Below are 12311 nucleotides of genomic sequence, written 5' to 3'. Positions count from 1 at the left end.
GGACTTCCTTTTCTCCATATCCTTGCCAACATTTGTTATTTTTGTTCTCTTTGATGATAGCCATTCTGACAGGTGTAAGGTGACATCTCATTGTGGTTTTGATTTGCATTTCCCCGATGCTTAGTGATGTTTAGCATCTTTTACTCCTATATAACAGTCCTAGAACAGCATACAGATCAAGAAATAGAACATTCTGGCACTCTAGAAGCCCTCCATGCCCCCTTCCAGATACTACCTGTCTGCAAAGCCCACCACTCTTTTGCTCCCTACACCACATATTAGTTTTGCCTGGTTTTAAACTTTATAGAAATGAAATAATACAATACTGGGTCTTTTGTGCTTCTTTCACTGTGTCTGGCTTCTTTCACTCAATATATGTATGTGAAATTCATTCACGTTATTGCATATAAGAGTAGTTTGTTTTTTTTCTTTCTGACAGTACTCTGTTGTGTAACTATACAGCAATTTAGTTATTCACTGCTATGGTCTGAATGTTTGTGTTCCCCTCCAAATAAATACGTTGAAAACCTAACACCCAAGATGATGGTATTAGGAGGTGGGGGTCTGTGGGAGGTGATTAGGTCATGAGGGTAGAGCCCTCATGAATGGGATTAGTGTCCTTAGAAAAGAGGCTCCAGAGAGTTTGCTAGTCCCTTCAACCATATGGGGATACAGCAAGAAACCAGCAGTCTGCAGTGCAAATAGAACGTTCACCAGAACCTGGCCATTCTGGCACCCTGATCTTGGACTTCCAGCCTCCAGAACAGTGAGGAATAAATTTCTGTTGTTTATAAGCCACCCATTCTGTGGTATTTTGTTACTTCAGCCTGAACTGAAGAGTAAGAAGTCCATTTTTCTATCGAAAATTTTTATGTTTCCAATTTGGGTCTTTATAAATAGTGTTACTATTTATATTTTCTACATTTTTATAAACACATTTCTCTTCCATGTATATCTAGGAATACAATTGCTGGGTCTTATGTCTCTATTCATCTTTAGTAGACAGTACCAAACAGTTATCCAAAGTGACTGTGTCAATTGCTAATCCCTCCAGCAGTGTAAGAAAATTCTCACATTTTCACATCCCTGGCAACATTTGTTATTGTCTATCTTCTTCACCGTATTCAATACAGTGGTGCACATGGATCTAATTTTCTCTAATCTAACGACTGATAAAATGATGCACCTCACTTATGTTTCTTTATTATTTAGATATGCTATGTTAGGTAGTGCCTATTTGAGTACTTTTGTTAATTTTTCAGTTAGGGTGTCTTCTTTTTCTAAATGGCTTGTAAGAATTATTTTTTGTATCCTACATATGAATCCTTTGTCAGATATTTATTTATGGTGGATGTCTTCTCCATTGTGTGGTTGCCTTTTTCCACTCACTTAATAACTTTTCATGAACAGACTATTTTTAATGATAGGGCATTATAACCGATTGGGTTTTTTCCATTATAGTTAGTGGTTTTGTGTTTGTTTAAGAAATCTTTCCTTACCCCAAGATAATGAAGTTATTCTCTTATATTTTCCTCTGAAGGCTTATTTATTTTTTATATATTTGTTTATATTACCTTGTATTTTCAGACTACAATTAATCTGAAATCATCTTTGAGTATAGTATAAGATAATTGTCAATATTCATCTCTTTTCCATATGTAAATTCATTTTAAACAATAGCACTTTGAAAATTTATACTTCCTTGATGCACTGCATTGCCACATTTTTATAAATTTATTGTTTACATGTATGGAAATCTTTGAGTTTTAAGAGGATTAATTTAATTGGATTATTGATAAATATAAAATTTATATTTTATATGATAAAGATATATTTGCACTTAAATTTACCCTCTTTCTATTTGTTTTCTATTTTCTCATTTGTTCTTTTAATTTTGTCTAGTTTTTTGCCTTTTTTGGTATTGATAAAGTATTGTATATTATCCCATTTCTCCCCTTTATTAAAAACTTTTCAAAGTATTTTCCAAATATTTGTTGATATTTACTCTTTGACATAACCATATACATCGTTGATTCATTATAATCTGCCTTAAATTATTGCCTTGATACCTCCTAAACAGTGAAAGAATCTGTAAATTATTTAACATTACTTACCTACCCCACAACTTTTCTGCTAATATTGTCATGTATTTCTACCTATTCTTTGACCCTCTAAGACATTTGAATCATTGTTTCAAACCATCAATATCCATTTGGATTTATCCACATAATTGTCTTTTCCTGTCCTTTTCACTCCTCTCCCCCTTAACAGGCTTCTAGCAGGAAATATTTCCCTTCTTTGTTAAGAATTCTCTTAAAATAAATGTTAATTTGTTTACTGAAGGTCAAAAAATTCTTTCAGTTCATGTGAAAATGTCTTTATTTTGGCTTCATTTTTTGAAGAATGGCACCAATAACATATATTTCAGATGTTTTCACCATAGTCAATATATCTCTTAAGCTCTTACTTTTTAAAAATTACAAAATCTCTCAATGATACAATTTGGCTAATATTCCAGTTCTTTTTCCTCTATTTTCCTGTGCCTAACTTGCTAATAAAACTGTGTACATTTCAAAAGCTCCTGAGACTTATTATTGTCAGTTTTAAGAATTTTCCAGGGATTCCAAGAATCTCTTGGAGCATGTCAGAATTAACTAATGTAGACATCCTATCTGCTATAAGCAGAATTTCTGGGTAAAATATAACTTAAAAATAGTTAGTAGGTATTGAAAGAAAAAATCCTCAGGTAGCAGAAATGAATCGGGACTGCACAGCCAATATCATACACAGATGAGCTAATGCCTCTGAGGCCCAGAGGGAGATGAGAAGTGAATATAGGGACTAAATGTTAGCGTCAGGGTTTGACAAAACAAGTGAGAATAGAAGAGGCAGTTTTGGCACAGTGATAGGCAAGGAGCTAACACTAAGAACTCTGCATAAATTTGGTACTGCTACATTACCCATAATGATTATTGATCTTTACTATGTCCCAGACATTGTCCCAGGTATTTCAAATGTATTAACTCATTTCACTCTCTTAACAGCTACGCATGTATTAGGTAGGATGGCTCTATTTCAAAGATGCCAAAGCATGTATAATGGTTCCAACAGAGTAGAAGTTTATTTCTGTCTCCTATAACAGAATTGGATTGGATTGGACAGGTATATAGGTCAACAAGACAGTCCTTCTCCTTACAGGCACTCAAGGACTCAAGCTGATGGGAACTCTTCTATTTTCAAACTTGTTTTCCAGGATTACTTTGAAATTAATCTCTATTCCAATCAGCAGAATGGAGAAAGGAGATGGAAAATACCCATAGAAGGCTTGTGTGGGCTAGGCTGAAAGTGGTTCACATTACTTATAGTCTACAGTTAACACTAGAGGAGACTGAGAAATGTGTTCTAGTTTTGTACCCTGGAAGAAGAGGAAATAAGTTTGGTGAGCAGGCAGCATTTTCTGCTATAAACCTATGAGATGGGTCATATTATCATCATTGTTTCACATAGTAGGAACCTGAGTACAGAGCAATTAGCTGACTGAGGTTACAGAGCAGTCGGGATTAAAACCCGAACAGCCTAGCTCCCAACCCTCCATTGATCTTGTCTATCTGGGACACACCATTATACTATACGACCTTTATTAGTGAAAGAGGAAATTAGAAACTACAACTCCAAGACCAGGAGAGTGGCAAGAAAACATATAACTGCTCTGGTAGAAAAGGCAGACTATCATGGAAAAAAAATAGAACTCCTGACTGTGCCATGTGCTAATGCTAATTTTAAATTTACACTAGTACATGGTATAAGATTTGAAACAAAGAAATTAATGTATAAACTGTTTCTTGACTTAAAAAGACCTTGCGATACTCAGCAGAGGCAAGAGTAAAATGACTTCGAATGTTTACTCCTACAACATAGGGCTTATGTGAATAACAAAGAGGGAAAAACACTGAGAATAGGTTCATTTGAAACTATTCAAGGAAACTGACTCAAGGTAAAGATCAGATCAAAAGTACAACTGTTAAGACTTTTTGTTAATACTTTTCAGCTGGACCAAAAGTCTTCTCAGAGTCTAAAGGGCACTGTCCAACATCAATTTCACACATAGCCTGTCTCAAGAAGAAATGGAAAAGAATTTTAATTTGATACATAATTAATGTATTTACTGTTAAAGAAATTGTACCAACTTGGCCTGATAAGAGCTGATACAGTTCATAATGAAAAGCGTTCTCTGAGCCCTCAACCATCTATCAGAAGAAAGCAGTCTAAGAATGATACTCAGCCACACACAGGAGCATTTCTTATGGAAGAGGAAGAGGAGACAGAGCCAAGAGCCATGGAGAACCATTCCCAGGGAACAGGACTAAAGAGATGTGTACTTAATCAATTCCAGGATTGTGATTAACTGATCTATGTCTCAGATGATGAGAGATAGAAATGTTGTCTCTTTATTTCACATGTCTTCTATTCAGGGGGGACAATACCTGAGGTGTACCTGACGGGCTGCATCCAAAAAGCCTTGCCCACATCTGGACCTCATTTTGGTGATGAGATCTTGCTTCATGCCTGAACCTGATGTAATATTGGAACAAGACTGAGAATATTGTAGGAGGCGTGTTTTGTATGTGAGAGAAATATGAATCATTGAATGCCAAAGAGAGATCCATGAAAACTAGTTGGCAAACATGTTCCACAGTGACACTTGCCCCTCCCTCACTGAGTCTCTGATGGGCTGTGACTCTGTGACCTGCATTGACCAATAGAATGTGACAGAAATGAAGCTGTGACAATTTGGGGCCTTGGCCTTCAAAAGGGTTGGTGGTTTCTGCTTTGCATTTTTGGGAGCCCTAAGCTGTCAGGTAAAATGTCTGGCTATCTTCTGTGAGAGACGATATAGAGATCAAATAGAGAAGCCCTAAAACCACATGGCAGAAGAGAGAATGGCCCAGACACTGCAAGCAACCCAGCTGAGCCTAAACTTCCAGCCATCTCCACTAAAGTGCCAGACGTGGGATAAATCATCTTACACATTCTGGTCCAGTGACCACCCTGCTAGTTACATTCCCAGTCAATCTCACTTGGAGTTCAAAAATAACGCAGTTGACCCCCAAATAAAATGATTGTTGTTTTAAGCCATTACTTTTAGGAGTGGTTTTTTATGCAGCAATAGAAATCCAAAGTAGTTGGTGGTTTAATACATTCTGTACCAGAAGTTCCCAGGCTCATTGTGTACATTACCGACCCGCTAGTTGTCCAACCCCTTCTCCCTCTTTTCTCCAAGTTTGTCCCATGGCAATGAGCACTACTACCTATGTGTCTTGATTGATACATCACTTCTTCCCCCAAAGAAGCAAAAACTCCAAGAAAGGAACAATAATAGCACAGAATAAAATCAGGTACCCCAATGATTAAGCAAAAGAGACAGATTAAAGGAAGGGTGGGGGGATATGTGCTCTATGAATGTTAAGCAGCGAACAAACATATGGCACCTATTAAAAGTATATTTATGCATATGAATTTATGGTAAATATTATGGTCCATATGGATAAAGCTGTCCACCTGCCAATAGGTGTACTTATCTGGAATGGCCAGATGTATCTACCCAAACCCAGAGAGCAATTTTGGAGCCATAAAAACCAATTGAGATAGAGTGCACCTGCAAAGAAAGCTATTGCATATAGAGATTTCAAATTCCTTCTGACTTTAACTGCCTGAGGAATACAAAATAATGAGATGACTGGGTGTCTCAGAAAACACTAAGTTAATTTGAAAGCCAGATGCCTATAAGTGCATGAGTGAACACCTTATAAAATATTTTTTCTATATTTTTATTTTTGAAAATTTCAAAAATATACAAATGCAAAAGAACATTATAATGAACCTCTTCTTTTTTTTAAACATTTTATTTATTTATTTATTTATTTATTTATTTATTTATTTATTTATATTTTGGCTGCATTGGGTCTTCGTTGCTGCATGTGGGCTTTCTCTAGTTGCAGTGAGTGGGGGCTACTCTTCGTTGCGGTGCATGGGCTTCTCATTTGCGGTGGCTTCTCTTGTTGCAGAACACAAGCTCTAGGGCATACGGGCTTCAATAGTTGTGGCAAGCAAGCTCAGTAGTTGTGGCACATGGGCTTTGTTTCTCCATGGCAAGTGGGATCTTCCAGGACCAGGGATCAAACCTGTGTCCCCTGCACCAGCAGGTGGATTCTTAACCATTGTGCCACCAGGGAAGTCCCATGAACCTCTTCTTACCCATCTCCTTGATTCAAAAATTACTGACTCTTTGTCAACCTTGCTTTATTTGTTTTCCACCCACTTCCCCATTTTTTGAACTTTCCAAAATACTGGAATAGGAGTTTTCTACTGTCTTCAGCCCAAAGAACACCAGTTTTGACAATTTTTAGATGAGGGCACATTTGTGGAAGTCTGGAAGTCCAGCAGAGAAGTTACAACACATGGTTGGAGCAAAAAATTCCAAGATTGGATGCCCTGATGAGGGTAAGAGGAACATTTTCGCTTTATCTGTGTCATCCCTCACCCAAGGCAGCACAGCTCAGTGCCAAGACCTTCTCAACATTTAATTTCTCTAATGGGAGAAAATTGAGAACATGTGAGTGAGTGCCCAGCTTCCCTAGCTGTGTGGGATGTTGCCAAAGATGCACCCACTTCTTTCTCACTCCATTCAGAATACTAAGATATACTGCATGACTGAAGAGAAGGGAGGGGCAAGATATCAGGAGCCAGGGTTCTCAGAAGAGATCAAAGAGAAATGGATCCTACTGAATGCTTTGCAGACTCCATCAGGAAGCCTGCCCATGAGCTTCTGAGGATGCCTCACCTGCAGATCCCCCAATTGGCTTATGAGCAATCCCAGTACACCATGTGCCACACATGTGCATGCATGCATGCACACACACACACACACACATACACACTGTGGCCTGCTCCCAGTGTAAGTTCCCAAGGGTGGCAAGTATGAAACTTCGCAGATGGCTAGTCAGCACATGCAGAAACCCTGCCCAACTCTGTGGGATTGGGAGAAAGCACACAAATTTGAGAACTCAGCACCATCCTAAGGCAAGGCAAACAAAAAGCTGTCAGCACCCAGGCTGGCTTTGCAGGATTGAGAGAATGCATACAGTACTATGAATTCCCCCTTCAAGAGGGAACAAGAATTGCAGATCAGGAATTGGAATCAACTCTGAGAAAAGGTCTGAGAAAGCCTCAGAATTCCTAGAAGGGCTGACAAAAGGTATGTCTCCCTTGAAGACTGTCAGTAAAGACTGGAAGAAGTGGTGGCTTCTTCAAATGTGAACACAGCAACGCAAGACTTCAAACAACATGAAAAATCAAGGAGACCTGACATCACAATAATTTCCTCTAACTGACCTCCAAAAATAAAGACCTCCAATTTGCCTGATAAAGAATTCAAAATAGTTGTTTCAAGGAAGCTCAGTGAGCTACAAGGAAACATAGGAATACAATTAAATGAAATTAAGAAAACAATACATGAAACAAATGAGTTTAACAGATATATAGAAATCATTAAAAAATAGAACTTCTGGAGCTGAAGAATATAATGAATTAAATGAAAATGCAAAGTAGAGCATTAACAGACTAGATCAATCAGAAGAAAGAATCTGTGAAGTCAAAGACAGGTCATTTGAAATTATCCAGTCAGAGGAGAAGAAAAAAAAAGAATAAAAATTAGTGAAGAAAGCCTATATGAGTTATGGGATACCATCAAGTGAAACAATCTGAGTATTCCTGGAGTCCCTCAAGGAAAGGGGAGTGGGAAAGGAGAAAAAGCTTATTTAAAGGAATAATAGCTGAGAACATCTCAAATATGGGGAAAGAATTGGATATCCAAATTCATGAAGCTAATAGAGATGCAGAAAGATTCAAACAAAAAGATCTCCAAAACACACTTAATAAAACTGTAAAACCAAAAACAAAGAAAAAAATTTAAGAGAAAAAAACTTCTCACATAAAAGGGAATACCCCAAAAGTATATCAGTGGATTTCTCAAGCAAAAACTTTGAAGGTCAGGAAAGAGTGGAATGATGCATTCAAAGTGCTGAAAGAAAAAAGAAAAAAAAAACTGCCAACCAAAAATACTTTACCCAGCAAAGCTGTCAATGAAAGAAATAAATGAATAAATTAATAATGAATAAGGAGATTGAACAAATAATCAAAAACCTCCAAGAAGGAAAGTCCAGGACTGGTGCCTTTAATGGTGAATTCTATCAAACATTTAAAGAATCAATGTTCTCTAAGCCTGTGAGCCTGTTTCTATACTGTAAGTAAGTTCGCTTGTATCATTTTTTTTAGATTCTGCATGTAAGCAATATCATATGATATTTCTCTTTCTCTGTAGATACATGTATATGTAGAACTGAATCACTTTGCTGTACACATGAAACTTAACACAACATTGTTAATCAACTATACTCCAACCTAAAAATAAAGGTTTAGAGACTTCCCTTGTGGTCCAGTGGTTAAGACTTCACCTTCCAATGCTGGGGGTGTGGGTTCAATCCCTGGTTGGGGAGCTAAGATCCCACATGCCTCGCAGCCAAAAAAACAAAACATAAAACAGAAACAATATTGTAACAAATTCAATAAAGACTTTAAAAATGGTCCACTTCAAAAGAATCTTTTAAAAAATTAAATTAAATTAAAAGTTTAAAAAAATAAAATAAAATATGGGAAAAAAAGGATTAATGCCAATCCTTCTCAAGTTCTTCCAAAAGATTGAAGAGGAGGGAACACTTCCAAATGCATTTCATGAGGCCATCATTTCCCTGATACAAAAGCCAGATAAGGGCACTACAAGAAAATAAAATTACAGACCAATATTATTAATGAATTGTTTTTAAAGTGTCACTATGAATGAATGGATTTTATTGCATTTGTGTTTCAATCTCATCTTTGGTTAGTGAGACCCTATTCAAGTTGGCTCTGAAGTTTTTTTATATGACCTCAGTTTTTTATATGACTTGCTAGCTAGCTTCTGTGCTATCTGCCATAACAAGACAGTCTATGCTTATGAATATACATATATATTTTGCCCACACCTGGAATCAGTCATTTCTCTCAGGGTTTCTTGTTTCTTTTAGTGTGATATAATATTGCAGGACCACAATCTGAGCTCTAGGATTCCCCCTTACTTCTGGTTTATCATTATTTTTCTAGGACATTTTAGTTTGAAAAACTAGGAATTATGGGTGTTACTGAACTTATACTGATATTTCTAATTCAAATCCATGATTACAAGATTTTTACTTAACCCATTTGATAGTGCATCTGGGTCTTTTTTTTTTCTCATGCAGTGAATTCCTGTTCTTAATAATACTGAAAGTGGTAGAATTAGAGGATCACATAATTAGTCTCAAACTTTGTTTTTATAGCCAAAACATACCCACAACAATCTAGAACATTACTTCAACTACACAATTACTGAAACGAATTTACATTTTGCTTTTTGTTTTGCAAATAGACTTTATCCAAGGATATAAATCATAGAGATGAACAAATTACTGCGCTTTCAAGTGACTCAGAATATCTCTCTACATGGTTATGCAACCAACTAGATACACATTTAAATGTTCATTTAGATTATATTTGAGTTTTAAAGATAATTTTAATTTAAATTTACTTTATAATTATGTAAAATATTTCTTGGTGTTAAGATAAAATCTATAAAACAAGGTCCCTTTAAAGAAGTCTACTCTCTATTTCTGTCCTCTTCATTTTATCCCTTCTGAAGGGAAGCATTTCAAAAATTCACGGTTTACCCTTCCATTGTTTGTTATTTGTAAAATATAGTTTGATACATATATGGAATCATATGCCCCCTTCTTATCTAAATGGCAGCATACTATACTCACTTTTCTCTACCTTGCTTTACTCTTATATGATACATACCGGATATACTGTGTAGAGGTCAGCAGAGATATTCTTCATTGCTGTCATATAGCTCATGGTACTCCATTGTGTAGATAGACCATAGTAAAATCAACCTTATTCATACATATTTGGGTAATTTCTAGTCTTTTGCTATTGTGGAGCCCTGCGATGAATAGTCTTTTGTATATATATTTTAGAAATTTTCCCAGTATATCTGTGGGATGGATTCTCACAGATTGCTGGGTCAAAAGATAAAGAAATGTGCAATTTTTTATTATATATTGCCAAATTCCACTCTTGACATATGGTCTGAGAAATGGATCAAATTTTATCACTTCCCCACTGATTTGAGTGCAACCTCGATTACACACCAAACTGTTGCTGCTAACAATATAGAGAAGCACCTGTCTCCCCACAGCCTGGCCAACAGAGTGTCTCGTCAAAATTAGGATTTTTTCAACATGGTAAATTAAAAATGGAATCTTGGGCTTCCCTGGTGGCGCAGTGGTTAAGAATCCGCCTGCCAATGCAGGGGACACGGGTTCGAGCCCTGGTCTGGGAAGATCCCACATGCCGCGGAGCAACTGGGCCCGTGAGCCACAATTACTGAGCCTGCGTGTCTGGAGCCTGTGCTCCGCAACAAGAGAGGCCGCGATACCGAGAGGCCCGCGCACCGCGATGAAGAGTGGCCCCCGCTTGCCACAACTAGAGAAAGCCCTCGCACAGAAACGAAGACACAACACAACCATAAATAAATTAATTAATAAAAAAAAAAAAAATGGAATCTTAATGTAGTTTTAATTTGGGTTTATTTTATTATAAGCAAATTTGTCCATCTATGAAAAGAACAATTTGCATTTATTTTTCTGTGACTGACACATTATTCCATTTTTCTTAGGAATTCTTCATGATTTTCTTCTAGTTTTAGGAGTTTTTGATATTAATAATATAAAGAGTTTTCTGTAATATAAGTTGCAAATATTTTTTCTAGTTTATTATTTGTCATTACTTTGCTTATGTAAAGTTTTTTTTTAATTTTTATTAGTCAAACTTATCAATCTTTGTCCATATTTTTTTTTAGATGTCGAGTCAATCCTACATTATATAGGCATTTCATCCATATTTTCTTCTAATATTTGTATGATTCCATTTCTTATACTGAAATACTGGATCCTTTTGGAATTGACCCATCTGTATTGTGTGAAAAACCAACCCAATTTCATCTTTTTCCATATAACTATCCAGTTATCCCAATGCCACTTTCTTAAAAGTTTCTCTTTCCTCCATTGACTTGAAATCCCACCTCCATGTTACACTAAATATTTGTATGTAAATGAATCTGTTTCTGGATTTTCTGCTCTACTGTTATGTCTGCTATTGCATCAATATCCCACTGCTTTACTTACAGTCTTTACTGCATGTTTGGATGTCTGGTAGAACTAACTCTACACTTCCTGCTCTTCCAAATAATCTTTATAGTCAAATTGTCTTGATTCAAAAAAAAAAACTTGGTGGCTTTCATTTCTTTAGGAATGTTTATAGTTTTCTTCATATGAGTTCTGTCCATTTCTTGCTAACTTTATACCTTTGTGATTTTATTATGTCTATTTTTGTAAATGAGCTCTTCTCTTCCATTATATCTTCACATGCACGTATTAGAATATACAGAGTATATCAATATATATGAAGAAAATATACATCAGAATATATATTTTATGAATAAATATGGCTAAATATTCATAAAAAATTATGTATAAATATAAACTTATGTATGTATTTATGTCTGTGTGTATATGCTAATTTTATAATCTGACACTTTACTTCATTTTCATGTTATTTGCAGTTTTTCATGGTATCTTGTGGTTTTCAGATATGATCATGTTACCTTCAAAGAGAAACTGTGTTACTTCTTCATTTTCCATTCCAATATTGTGCCTCTAATTGTCTTCTCCTATATTCTTGCTTTAATTAATATCTGTAAACACAGTGTTCAATAGTAGTGGATATAGTGGGCATCCCATGTTATTATTATTATTTTTTCTTAAATCAAATTACTTCTGCTTACTGCTGTTTTTTTATCTTTCTATCAAGTTTGATTTTTTTTTAAGATTTATTGATTGATTGATTGATTGATTGTTATGTTGGGTCTTCGTTTCTGTGCTAGGGCTTTCTCTAGTTGTGGCAAGTGGGGGCCACTCTTCATCGCGGTGCGCGGGCCTCTCACCATCGCAGCCTCTCCTGTTGCGGAGCACAGGCTCCAGGTGCGCAGGCTCAGCAGTTGTGGCTCACGGGCCCAGTTGCTCCGTGGCATGTGGGATCTTCCCGGACCAGGGCTCGAACCCGTGTCCCCTGCATTGGCAGGCAGACTCTCAACCACTGCACCACCAGGGAAGCCCGGC

Source organism: Balaenoptera acutorostrata, chromosome 8, assembly GCF_949987535.1.
Source record: "Balaenoptera acutorostrata chromosome 8, mBalAcu1.1, whole genome shotgun sequence".
Classification (NCBI taxonomy): Eukaryota; Metazoa; Chordata; class Mammalia; order Artiodactyla; family Balaenopteridae; genus Balaenoptera; species Balaenoptera acutorostrata.
The sequence above is the reverse complement of the archived record's forward strand: the minus strand, read 5'-3'. Positions refer to the sequence as shown.